The 11,378-nt window shown below is 46.8% G+C and overlaps 1 long non-coding RNA gene across 1 annotated transcript; it reads right to left on the bottom strand.

Moving 5' to 3' along the window:
- Window positions 1-1,646: 1,646 nt before the first annotated feature.
- LOC107321981 (uncharacterized) lies at window positions 1,647-11,340 on the bottom strand. The gene is made up of 3 exons (XR_004309251.2): window positions 11,269-11,340; window positions 2,676-2,746; window positions 1,647-2,276 (listed from the first exon to the last, which is right to left on the bottom strand). It is a non-coding gene; the product is annotated as an uncharacterized LOC107321981 (long non-coding RNA).
- Window positions 11,341-11,378: the final 38 nt, after the last annotated feature.

Here is an 11,378-nt window from a genome sequence, read left to right as displayed (position 1 = left end):
TGAGGATAATTAAAGCCATATTGTGTAGCAACAGAGGGTGGACACGGTTCCTCGGATGATACATTTTTCTATCATTTGCTTAGTGAGTAAGGCTGCTGATGATAAAAACACCAGTAGCAAGAACATCCATTTAGTCTGTTCTGTGAGCCTGCCAGTGGCTCTGGGGTGTTAGATGATGCAAGGAATCATAGCTTTGCCTTGCCCTCAGCATCTCAAATATTCACAAAGGAGGAAGCCAAAATCTTCCCCGCCTTCATTGTACTGTCCTTTTCACCCACCACTATTCAAATCTGGTTGCCCTGGCCCTGTTAATTCCCTCTTTATTCCTTCTGTAGCACCATTATAATGCTGGAGTTCTTAAGGCAGCTCACACATTTTTACCACTAGCTCACTGCAGATGAGAAAAGGCAGCCTGATATTCACTCTGGGATGACAAGGGACCAGCGTGTTAGTACCCAAAGGGTCAGAGCAGGGCTCTTACCAACTGCCACCACTGAAGAGCTTTGCACCCTGGGATTTCTAGACAGGTGCTGGGGAACAGGAGAAGCAGGTACCTGCAAATGCCTGGCTGAAGGATGCTTATAATGTTTCATAGATACCTTGCTCTTGCAACCTTCCACATTATTCTTTTAATATCTTGGTGCTGAGGTGTGTGAATGGGTAGTACTGGTCACTTCTCACTGTGACAGTGGATGCAGCCAGGACATGTACCTAAGTTCAGGTGCCAAAAGGACCTCAGTGTGAAATAATAGAGGTGTAGCTTCTAGTAGCAGAAATCACATGCCTGAGAACACTACCATTTATCAAACCTTACAACAGGTAGCCCTGGTTTTAATATTTTAAACAACGATTCAAACATCAGTTCTTCCTGCAGGCACGAAATAGCACACACACAGAGGCTCCCAGCTGGCATGCCATCTCTTCCTCCTGTCTCTGCTTGTGTCACCACCAATCCTACTTACCACACCCAGCACTTCTGCCTCACACCTAGAAATGCCGAATGGGATTTTACACTTATTAAAGGGCATCACAGCAGATCTCACAGAGCGTGCGCTGCTCTTTATCTTGCAAGCCCGTCTTCACTGCTGCATTGAGCAAAAAGGGCAATTCTTCTACTGCAAACCAAATATTCCAATTTCAAAATGTTGTGTTGTTGTTTTTCTTTCCTGAGCTGCAGTTATTACAAGCTCTGTCTTTTCCAGGCGTGTTGTTGTGCTGGATCAGAAATAGCAATGCACGGCCACCGAAGGTTGAGCCCTGTGTTTTGCTAACACTTTGGAAGATGATACCATCTGTGACACGATTCAGATCAGTGGTTAAGTGAAATTCAGCTGGCAGGGAGTTATTCACCAGATTAATGTTTCAGAAGTTCTCCTGCTCCCAAAACGATGCTTTGCTTTCCCGTTCCCTCTGTTTCCTTCCACATCTCAGTAGGCAAGCCCTGTCAGGTGTCAGAGGCACCTCGTTAGCAGGCCTGGACAGGGCAGAAAAAGCAGCCTTTGCTACCAGAAACCTGCAATACACAGAGCACACATCCTCACCACTCAGAGTGAGGGCAGCAGGCCATAGAGTTACTGCAAGACACAGGGTGAGGGTCCTCCTGCTGTACCCTGACACAGAGAACACCGTCAGCTCACACACAGAGGGCAATGTGGAAACTCCTTTCCTGGGTACCACATTTTGTCCATCTGGGATGAGTTGTCACATGCTTCTGAGATGCATCCCAGTTGCATAAGTGAGAACAAATTGAAACCAGCTTGGATTTTAACACCATGGCAGTCATATAGCTCCCCACATGTAGTCTGGCCCAAGTAACCTTAAAACACATTTGTAGAGATGGGCTTTGCGGAGGTCCCCTCTGAGAGGGAAGTGCCATGTTTTTGGATGCTGCTTAGACAGCTACAAAGGAGCAGTCCTGTAAAAAACTCCCAGTGTCGGGAAACACCTAACCAATGTAAGCCACGTGATTCTCATGTGGGAAATAAAATTCTGCAGCATCATTGTATGTACCTCTTCCCAGCCATTTCCTGTAATACGTTTGTCTGTAGAACATCTCTCACAGTAGTAATCTTCTTCAGCACGGGTCTCTCCAAAGGTACCTCCTTACAAAGCACATGCTCAAAGCCAAGCTCTCTGTCTCTTTATCTGTTGGTCCAGGGTTCTCTCCAGTGGACAGTGTGGAGCCTCAGAGGTTCCTATGGTATCTTAGGGTCAGGGAGCTGCTCCACACTGCATCAGGCTTTCTCTGGATAAAGCAGTTCCTTGTAACTGAGAGACTGGAGGTCAAAATAAATGAATTCTCATCACCATCACGTAGCTTCATAAGCTGCCCACTGCCGCGTTAATCGAGCATCATAATTAAGCAATAAAGGCAGTTGTTTCTGAAGTACTTTGAACATCATAAAATAGTTCTGATGGTTAAAAATCCAGAAGAGCTGGAAGCCATCACCGTGACAGTGCTGAAACCGAGATGTGCTCTCCGGCAGCAAGGCACAGTAAATTCAGACACAGCAAGGATGAATTGGTTTGGAAAAAAATAGTTTGGTAAAACAGAAGATTTTTGCACCTGCACTTTGCTGTTTTCCTGTTGACTGGACACCATGTCTGGTCACTCCAAACAAAAGAGTGACAAAAAGCTTAAACAATTATTTCCTTGAAACAATCTGGAAATGTACCTGCTCTTGCCGAATATACCTCATCTGGGAGGCAATTTTCCCCCGCCCTTCTCCACATCAGCCCAGAGTTCCTGTTAGAAAGATGTGGTAATACGGAGAGACATCAGCATCATTCACTGAATGAAAATACTGAAACAGCAAATGGTTTCTAAAAATAAAAATATAGTGAATGTGTCTTTAGGTCTCTGAGGCATTATACAGTGACTAATCAGAGCAGTTTTCCTACGAAAAAGGGACAGAAGCAATAGAGATGGAATCAAATTTAATAGTACAAAATGCGAGGTCGTGCCCTGAGGGAGTAATAACGAGAATTTCTGCTACCAGCTGGGAGCTCATCAGTTGGAAGTGACAGAGGAGGAGAAAGACCTGCGTGCGCTAGCTGATCAAATGACTGCAAGCTGGCAATATCATGCAGATGTGAGAAAGAAAAATGTAAGCCTAAGACACATCAGATGAAGGATTTCTAATAGAACTTGGAAGATTTTAATACCATCACAGAAGTACGGAACATTCTACATCCACACAGAAGATGAATTAATTTAAAATTGATTTTTTTCTTTCCTCTGCCTTTCTCTCTTAAGATGACCGGGGAGGAGAGAGCTTTCTTCTACAGGAGGAGACTAAACAGGTTTGTTTCTCAAAATTAGCAAAATACAGGCTGGGATGAGATATATTGGTTGCTTATAAATACCCCAGACTGGGTCAGCCCTGGTAGCACAGGTGAAGGCAATGCAGCTGTGTGACCAGAAGGGATGGAGTCTGGTTACACTTCTCTTAGACCCCATTTAAGGGCTGACTGCCACTGGGGAAGTATCTCTGGTTGGAGATCCCTCCCTTGTGGAATTTTTCCCCAGAAGCCTAGATCTTTGGAGATGGGTGAGCATTCTTTTCCTGTTTGTCCTTTTGCCGTTTCACTCTTGTATTGCCTTTCCACTGCACTAATCTTTCTGACTACGACCCAGGCCAAAGGCTCCAAGTTGCCCACTGCATTATGACAAGCTCTGCTCCTGCCTACAGTAGAGGGAAAACGCTTCTCATCCACCTGCTACTGCAGTGGCACATACACACCTCTTCCTTGTAGTTCCAGGTGCCACATCAGCACATCATGGACAACTATGTGTATTGAGGAGCTGCCTACTCAGAGATGGAGCCTGGAACAAAATCATAGAGAAGGATGGAAAATTGCAGACTGCAAGCCTCCAGGTGTACAATGAACAGGAGCTCTGATCTGGCAGGTGCTCCATGAAGTTGTAAAGTTATCTGAAGACTCAAACTCCATGACCAGATGCAAAAAATAAAGTGAACATCTATGCAGGGTATCAAGTGTACAGGCTGAGTGAAATTAAGCATATAGCACTAAAAGTCCAGGTTTGAGATGACTTAAGTCATGTAATAAGTCAGATCTGAAACTGCAGATTTCAGCCCTGTGGAAGTTTGCTGGATGGCTTCAAATTTGTCTATTCTGGCCACTCGAGGTATGCAGAAATTTATTCTTCCTTTGCCTGTATCAGGAGACTGGGGATCAACAGGTGATCTCAGAAAGTAACAAGATACAAAGAACAAGATAAGGAAATGTTAAGTAAGTTTCTTTGGCTTCAGGCCAAATTAGCAATAACCTCCTTTAACCTTCTCCCCAGCACATCATGGCCATCAAGCTGCTATGCAGTTAGGGTGGCTGTTCTTTTCATGTAACACTGTAACTTGGTGCAGCAATTTGTCACTGCAGATAAAATATCTTTGCTGTCCCAGGAAGCTTGCAAGCTGAAACAGGCATGGCATGTAAACTCAACTGGAAGGTACAAGCTGAAGCACGGAGGAGCCTGGAGAAGAAAGAAGGGGGAGTGCCCCAGGAGGAAGGCTTTGCAGAGAACTGCCAAGGAAGATGAGCAGTGCACATGCAGTAGGAGCAAAGAGTGCTCCAGGCACAAGGGCAGGAGTGTGAGCAAGGGATGCACAGAGGGACACAGAGAAAGTCCAGAGAAGTGCAGAGGAAAGAGGCTGGGGAGGAAGGCTGAGGGAGCGAACAGACCTGCACATATTACAGGGGCTCTGAAAGGAAGGGCACTGTAGATCATGTAGGATGCCTGCTACATCCCACCTGAGCCCTTCCACTTGCTTCACATACACACATACAAAGTGAGATGCTTCAAGGTGAAAAGCACCTATAAAAAGATTTACTATTTTGAGGTTTGAGAAGCTGTGGAGATCTTCGTTCAGAAACACGCCTGAATTTTGTTCCTTCGTGGCACAACTGTACATCTGCGTAAGTATTTAAGCGCATCTCTTTGTATTTAATGTGGCTGGTTTTCTTGGGTTTGCAACAGCAGAGTCCTTCCTGCATGTTTGGATAGCACATGCATAAAGCTCTTACTTTGAGCACAGCTACTGAATGTATATGTTTATTTCAGTTTTATATTCCAGGCACTGAGCAAACCCTCAACAAATGCTGTCCTCAGAACTTGGCTGCACACCCAAGCCAGTCAAACTTTCCATGGAGTCAGAACCTCAGAAATCCCTCACCAAGAAGGAAATGTTGGTTGCCTGAATTCATTTATGCAGAGGAGGGGAAAAAAGAAAACACATTCATCAAGTTTTGTCTGGTCAGATGGTACTGGCCAGAAACACAGCCTTCCACTTCTGTTAGGTATTACAATCTCACCAACCAGCTATATCTTAGACTGGGGATAAGAGCATGATGGAGAGGACTAAACCAATGCCTTGCTGTTGACACTGTTCAATGGGAAGCCTGCTGTGCCCTTGGAGAGGCCCCAGCTCTCCAGGGAAGGATGGGTTCTGCTGCGAAGAGGGACAGAGCAGGGCTTCATTTTCAGACAGGCTACATTTGAGTTTGGAAGCACAGAGCAGATGTCCAAGAGACAGCTAGGAGGTGGGAATAAGGCAAGGCACAGGGAATGAGTCACCCACAGCTAAAGCCAAGCAAGGGCTGAATGCTGCAAAAAAATCATATAAGGCAAGAGCAAGGCAGAGAGAGAGAAAGTGAAGGAGTCATCCTTGCAGGGAAACAACCAGAGAGACTGGAGGAGAGTGAGCAAAATCCTAAAACTACCAAATAGCAGGACATAAGAATGACTACCCTTTACCAGGTGAGCATCCAGCCTGGTATGCTATTGCTATCAGTGACTCAGAAAAGACATTTAAGGAAAAAAATGCAGAAAAGCCAGGATGGGTGCCTTGTGACCTTCCCCTTAGGACCCTTCTAGCTTCAAGGCACTTGCAGCTTTCACAGTCTTCAGGGACCTCTTCTCTGAACCTAACTGCTGCTCAACCCCTCCACATTGCTGGCTTCAATCATAACTAGAAGCAGCAAGCTCCACAGCCTGAGTGCATACCAGGAGAAGGGAGGCAGGGAATGGACTGACAAACTTGGGATTGCAAAGAGACTTCTTCTGGGAAGGGACCTGTGGCATCAGCCAGTCCAGCCACTCAGCCAGCACTCTCAAAACAGCAAATTGAGGCCATGCCATTGTCATGCACGCAACTCTCCAGTCCTCTGAAGAGTCAGAAATGTTAGTGTTGCCTTCAGATGGACTGCCCCAAGCATAACTGTCAGAAGTGAATCTCTTTCTGAGGGAGAAAAATGCCAAACCAATGACTTTCAGTACCAAAAAGTTTCTTTTTCCTTCAGATACTCAAGGAGCCTGCAGTCCCTGCAAGGACAGTTCCTCCCCAGGAGAAATGCTCCATCAGGCACTTTACAGCCCAAGCTGGAACTCCTTGATGGTCACTGCTGTGCTGGAGGGGCATAAACCTGCCCTGTGCTCCCTAGATGAGAGGAGAAAGGCTTTGTTTCCTGAAACGGTGAAGCATTACTCTTTCCCTCCAGGAAAGGGGCAGCAAATGAATGTACTGTGACCAGTAAAAGAAATAGGGAGAGGGGAGGAGGCAGGATTTAGGTTAGAAATGAAGCTGGCATTTTATAACAAAGGAGACTGCAAGGTACGTGGCCACAGTGGGAAGGAAAAGAAGAAAAAAGAGGGGAGAAAGAATTGGGGGGGGGCGGGGGGGGGGGGGGGGCGAGGAAATGGGGGAGAAGGAAAAAAAGGAAAAGCATTCAAAGCCTTTACAGTATTCATCAAAGCAGTAACATTATTGCATGTGGGTTTATAGCTCCCTTGCAGCCGTAGCAGCAGCTTTTCAGTCAGGCTGGGCTTAAAACAAGGCCAGAGCCGGCTCCTTGCTGCTCCTCTGTGCATGGGCATTTCCCATCCCCTTGCAGCAACTCCAAAATTCATTTCACCCTTTAATTGGATTTCATGCAGCCACACAATGCATGGCGCAGCGTGGATGGTGCTGCTTGGGAGAGGGGTACCCATCACCCACCCGGGGGGCAGGGGCACTGGGGATGAGCGGGGTGCCTGCAGACACTCCACTGGGTGGCTGCTGGGCTGGCGGCACAACTAATGCCCTATTTCTGGTGTCCAATTTCAGCAACACACAAGTCGCTTCCATTTCATCACACTCAAAAACGGCTGGGCTTAACTAGGTCACATTTCCTCACCATATCAGAGGCAAAGGTTTGTCTTGCTTGAATGATTTATGTGAGGCCCAGCCCTTGTACAGGGGCAGAGACACCAGCACCCTGCTGCAGGAGATGACTGAAGCTCAGCCTCCAAAGGGTACGTGAAAGAAGAAAGGACGAGCAGCCACTTTGGTGTAAAACCCAGTCTTCCCTGCCTCCTTCCATCAGCTGCTTTGATGGCACAGCCCTCTGCCTCCCATCACAGTCATCAGTTGTGGCGGTGATGGCTCCTGCATGATGGGTTTCAACCACTAACAGCTGCCTCAGGGAAAACACCCAGGGAGCCCTGAGAGCAACCTCAGGAGCTGCACACTGGTACCAGCTGGACCAACTCCTGGTTTCAACATGAGTTCTACCAAGATCTCAGTGCCTTGAGTCATCTCACCATCCCCCTCCCCATACTGACATTGGGCTGCTTAAAAGCATCCATCCTCTTGCTAGGACTTTTTTCCATGAGGGTCAAGGAATACCTTTTGATTTTTACTTATTTAGCAGGATAAGGCTTCAGGGAGACCTTATATTAGTCTATAAATACTTAAAGGGGGCCTACAAGAAAGACACTGAGAGACACCTTACCAAGTAGTGCAGTGACAGAACAAGGGGTGATGGCTTCAAACTAGAAGGGGAAAAAATTAAGCTAGATGTATGAAAGAAGTTCTTCATTCAGAAGGCAGTGAGGCACTGGCACAGCTGCCCAGAAAAGCTGTGGATGACCACTCCTGGAAGAGCTCAAGGCCAGGTTGGATGGGGTCTGGGCAGCCTGAGCTGGTGGGGGGCAGCCCTGCCCATGGCAGGGGACTGGATGGACTGCGAGATTCCTTTCAACTCAAGTTTTCCTGTGATTCTATAAACTGACATCCTTATTTTTCAAACATCTCACCACAACCCTCCTTATGCAAGAGGGAGGAAGAAGAGTTCTCTGCCCCCTCTACATCCATCACTTCCTGTGCCCATTTTTGCTTTCTTCACCAGTGTTACTTGCACAGTGTACCCGTCTGTAATTCACCTGCTTTTCTTACACAGCAGAGTGGTGGTATTGTCAGCCTTGCTTCTTTATCCCACTCTTCAGGCAGCCAGCCATTCTAATTCCTCTTGAGACAGCTGCTGCAGACTGAGCAGATGTTTCCACTGAGCTGTGTCCAGTGACACCCAGCCTCCTCCTGCAACCACACACCCAGTCACAAGCCTGGCAAGGCACAGAGGAATCCTCCTGCACCATGGTTGTCAACAGCGAGCTCCACCTGCCTGCTCACCTGCCGTGGGTAGGTCCCACCAGGCACCCTTCCCTAAATAATTTCACACCATCTGCAAACCTCGCAGCTTTGCTGCTTCCCCTGATCTTTGTGAGCCATTAATAAATACTGAGCCCCAGCAGAAGGCTCAAAAGCTGTCAGCTTTGCCCCCAGTTCCCAGAGGGCCACAGCACACTCGTGCTGCTTTGCAGTGCCTGAGGGAGCACTGTGCCAGGCCTGCCGCCTCAGCTCAGCAGTGTGCCACAACTAGTGATCCATGGGCTGGAATTCCTGTCTCACCTCCCTAAGGAGGCACCCATTCAGCATGTTCTTCCTCTAGTCCACAAGGAAGGGGAGATAAGCTTAGTTTTGCCTCACATGGGGAAACAGGAGGAAAACCTTGCTCTGCAGATCTCTGCTTCTGACAGGCCCCATGAAGCTGCAGGGCATGGTCTCCTGCCACTCTAAGCCATGCTGGGTCAGAGAACAGCACTGCCATGCACTTTGCACAGCCCACCATCCATTCAGAAAGGCTTGTTACTGTGCAGGGAAATCAGCCACTCCTGCAGACTACACAGACTTGTTCAGCTGCTCACGCTGAGAGCTTAGCCACATGAAAAGGAACCCAGCATGCACGGTACATGACTTTAAAGCAATATGCTGTGGTCAAAAGAAAGTCATTGCTGATAACATAAGCTGAGAGAGCTCTTCGTAGCAGAACTTACCCTGCCTAATTTCCACTTCCCATTTCCCTGTCTTTCAGCAAAAATGCTGCTAAGAACATACCTTCTTTCCTCTTAACAATTGACCAAACTGAATTTTTGCCCATTTTCCAGAGAGATCCAGGCTGGAAGGGCAAGCACAGTCTGCAGAAGGGACAACTTGAGCAAGTGGGAGCAGGGGACTGGAGAGAAGGTTGCCTGGCACAGCTGGTGCTTCCCATATTAGGACAAAGAGCCAAGGACAGAGGCAGCAGCAAAGCCTGCCTTCCTTGGTGCACAAGGGACACAAAGGGCAGGTTTCCTGCTCGCTGTTTCTGCCTTTGTTCCACTTACTCTCAGCGACTGCCAGCTCCGCTCACAGCCCCCCTCTGCACTGCTCAGACACCTGACCCTACCTTTTGTGCTGCTCACGATCCTCACCACAGCTCCCATCACTCCAGATGTACATTCCACAAAGGGACTGTGCTCCAGGTTTTTTAAACATGTCTTGAAAAGAGAGCAGCTATTCACAATGGCTCTTGCTGATATTCTGCATCCTATTCATTTTTAAGTAGTACAGCTAACAGGATTAAAATTAGCTATATTAAAACATGTCAAGCTACCACTTTCTGAAGGTAACTTATTTGTTTAAAGTTTTCTATTGCTTTGATTTTCTTTTTCTGGGTAGAAAAAGAACATAGCAATGAGTGAAGGCTTGTAGCACTGTGTTATTTCCACTATCACAGAACTACAAAATGGCTTGGATTAGAAGGAACATAAAGTCCACCCTGTTCCAGCCCCCAACCATGGCAGGGCTGCTCCCCACCTGCTCAAGGCCCATCCAACCCAACCTTGAGTGCCACTACTGATGAGGCATCCACAGCTTCTCTGGGCAGCTGTGCCAGCATCCCATTGCCCTCTGAGTAGAGAGTTTCTAACATCTAATCTAAATTTTTCCCTTTTAAAGCCATCACTTCTCGTCCTTTCACTATCAGACCATGTAAAAAGTCACTCTCCCCCCTTCAAGTACTAGAAGGCTGCAATGAGGTCCCCCCAGAGCCTTCTGTTCTCCAGGATAAACAAGCCCAACTCAGCCTTTTTCTATAGGAAAGGTGCTCCAGCCCCTATGATAATTTTCTATGCCCTCCTCTAGATCTGCTCCAACAGCTCTACATCTTTCTTGAGTGAGGGAACCACTACAAATTAAACAGCACTGAGAGAATGACTGACCCCTCCCCCCACTCTACCTCCTCATATCAATTTGAACTGCAGTGGTACTCATTATTTCATGGTATTTCATGGTTATTCTTGTTATTAGATGCTGCTATCAAACTTTTCCTAGTCACATACCGCCCTTGTTGGTCAACGTTCATCAGACTACTACTTATCAGATACTCTGATGCACTCCTTGGAAAAGGTCACACCTCCATCACTTGCCCCCATTTCTGCTAGTAACTGCTCGATGCTGAGTCTGAACAGGACAGGTAGCACCTTTCCCATTATGGATTCATGGCACCAAAGGCCCTCAGGAGCTTGACATAACCTACACAGCTGTTTGTATAAAAAACAGAAACAAAGGTCTACCAAGCAACCCCTTAAGCAGCCAAGAGGTTTCTCTTCAGTATTTCCAAAATGAGACACTCAGAGCAATTTTTATTCCCTTCTAAACCAAAAATCTCAAATCCTCATTAGTAGAATCAAGAAAATGAAATAAAAGTTTTTTTCCCCCTCTTTGTTTTGCCATTTGTTCTTAATTTTCCAAAGATTCTCTCCACCTTCACCAAGACCTGGTCCCTGCACAGGGACTCCCTTTTAGCATGTGTTAAACTTCATGGAAACCTCTTTCCTGGACTGGGGAACCCAAGCAATGTGAACACACACCAGCCATGAATTATTTCCATAGGTTATCCTGTGCCAAACATTTTGTAAGCTCCTGCCTCCAGCCATGACCTACAGCTAGCCAGAAATACTTGCTATGCTATAATGTGATATAAAGCACAGTAATAATTGCAGGGTGGCAAAATCCTAGGCCACAGCAAAGGAGAATAACCCCAAATACAGCAGGCAAAAACATAGAAATAAAGGAGGAAAAAAAAAAAAAAAAAAAAGCAGCTGCTTACCCTTGGAAGGTCTCAAGTAGGCAAGGACTTCCAGCAAGATACCCAGGTACCCTTTACCTCCACTGCCAACCCTTAAATGAGGTCATAGAATCACAGAAGGTCTGGGAAGG

This window comes from Coturnix japonica, chromosome 1 (assembly GCF_054131305.1).
Source record: "Coturnix japonica strain WE chromosome 1, WE-NBRP24, whole genome shotgun sequence".
In the NCBI taxonomy this organism is placed as follows: Eukaryota; Metazoa; Chordata; class Aves; order Galliformes; family Phasianidae; genus Coturnix; species Coturnix japonica.
This window is presented reverse-complemented; position numbering and strand designations above follow the sequence as displayed.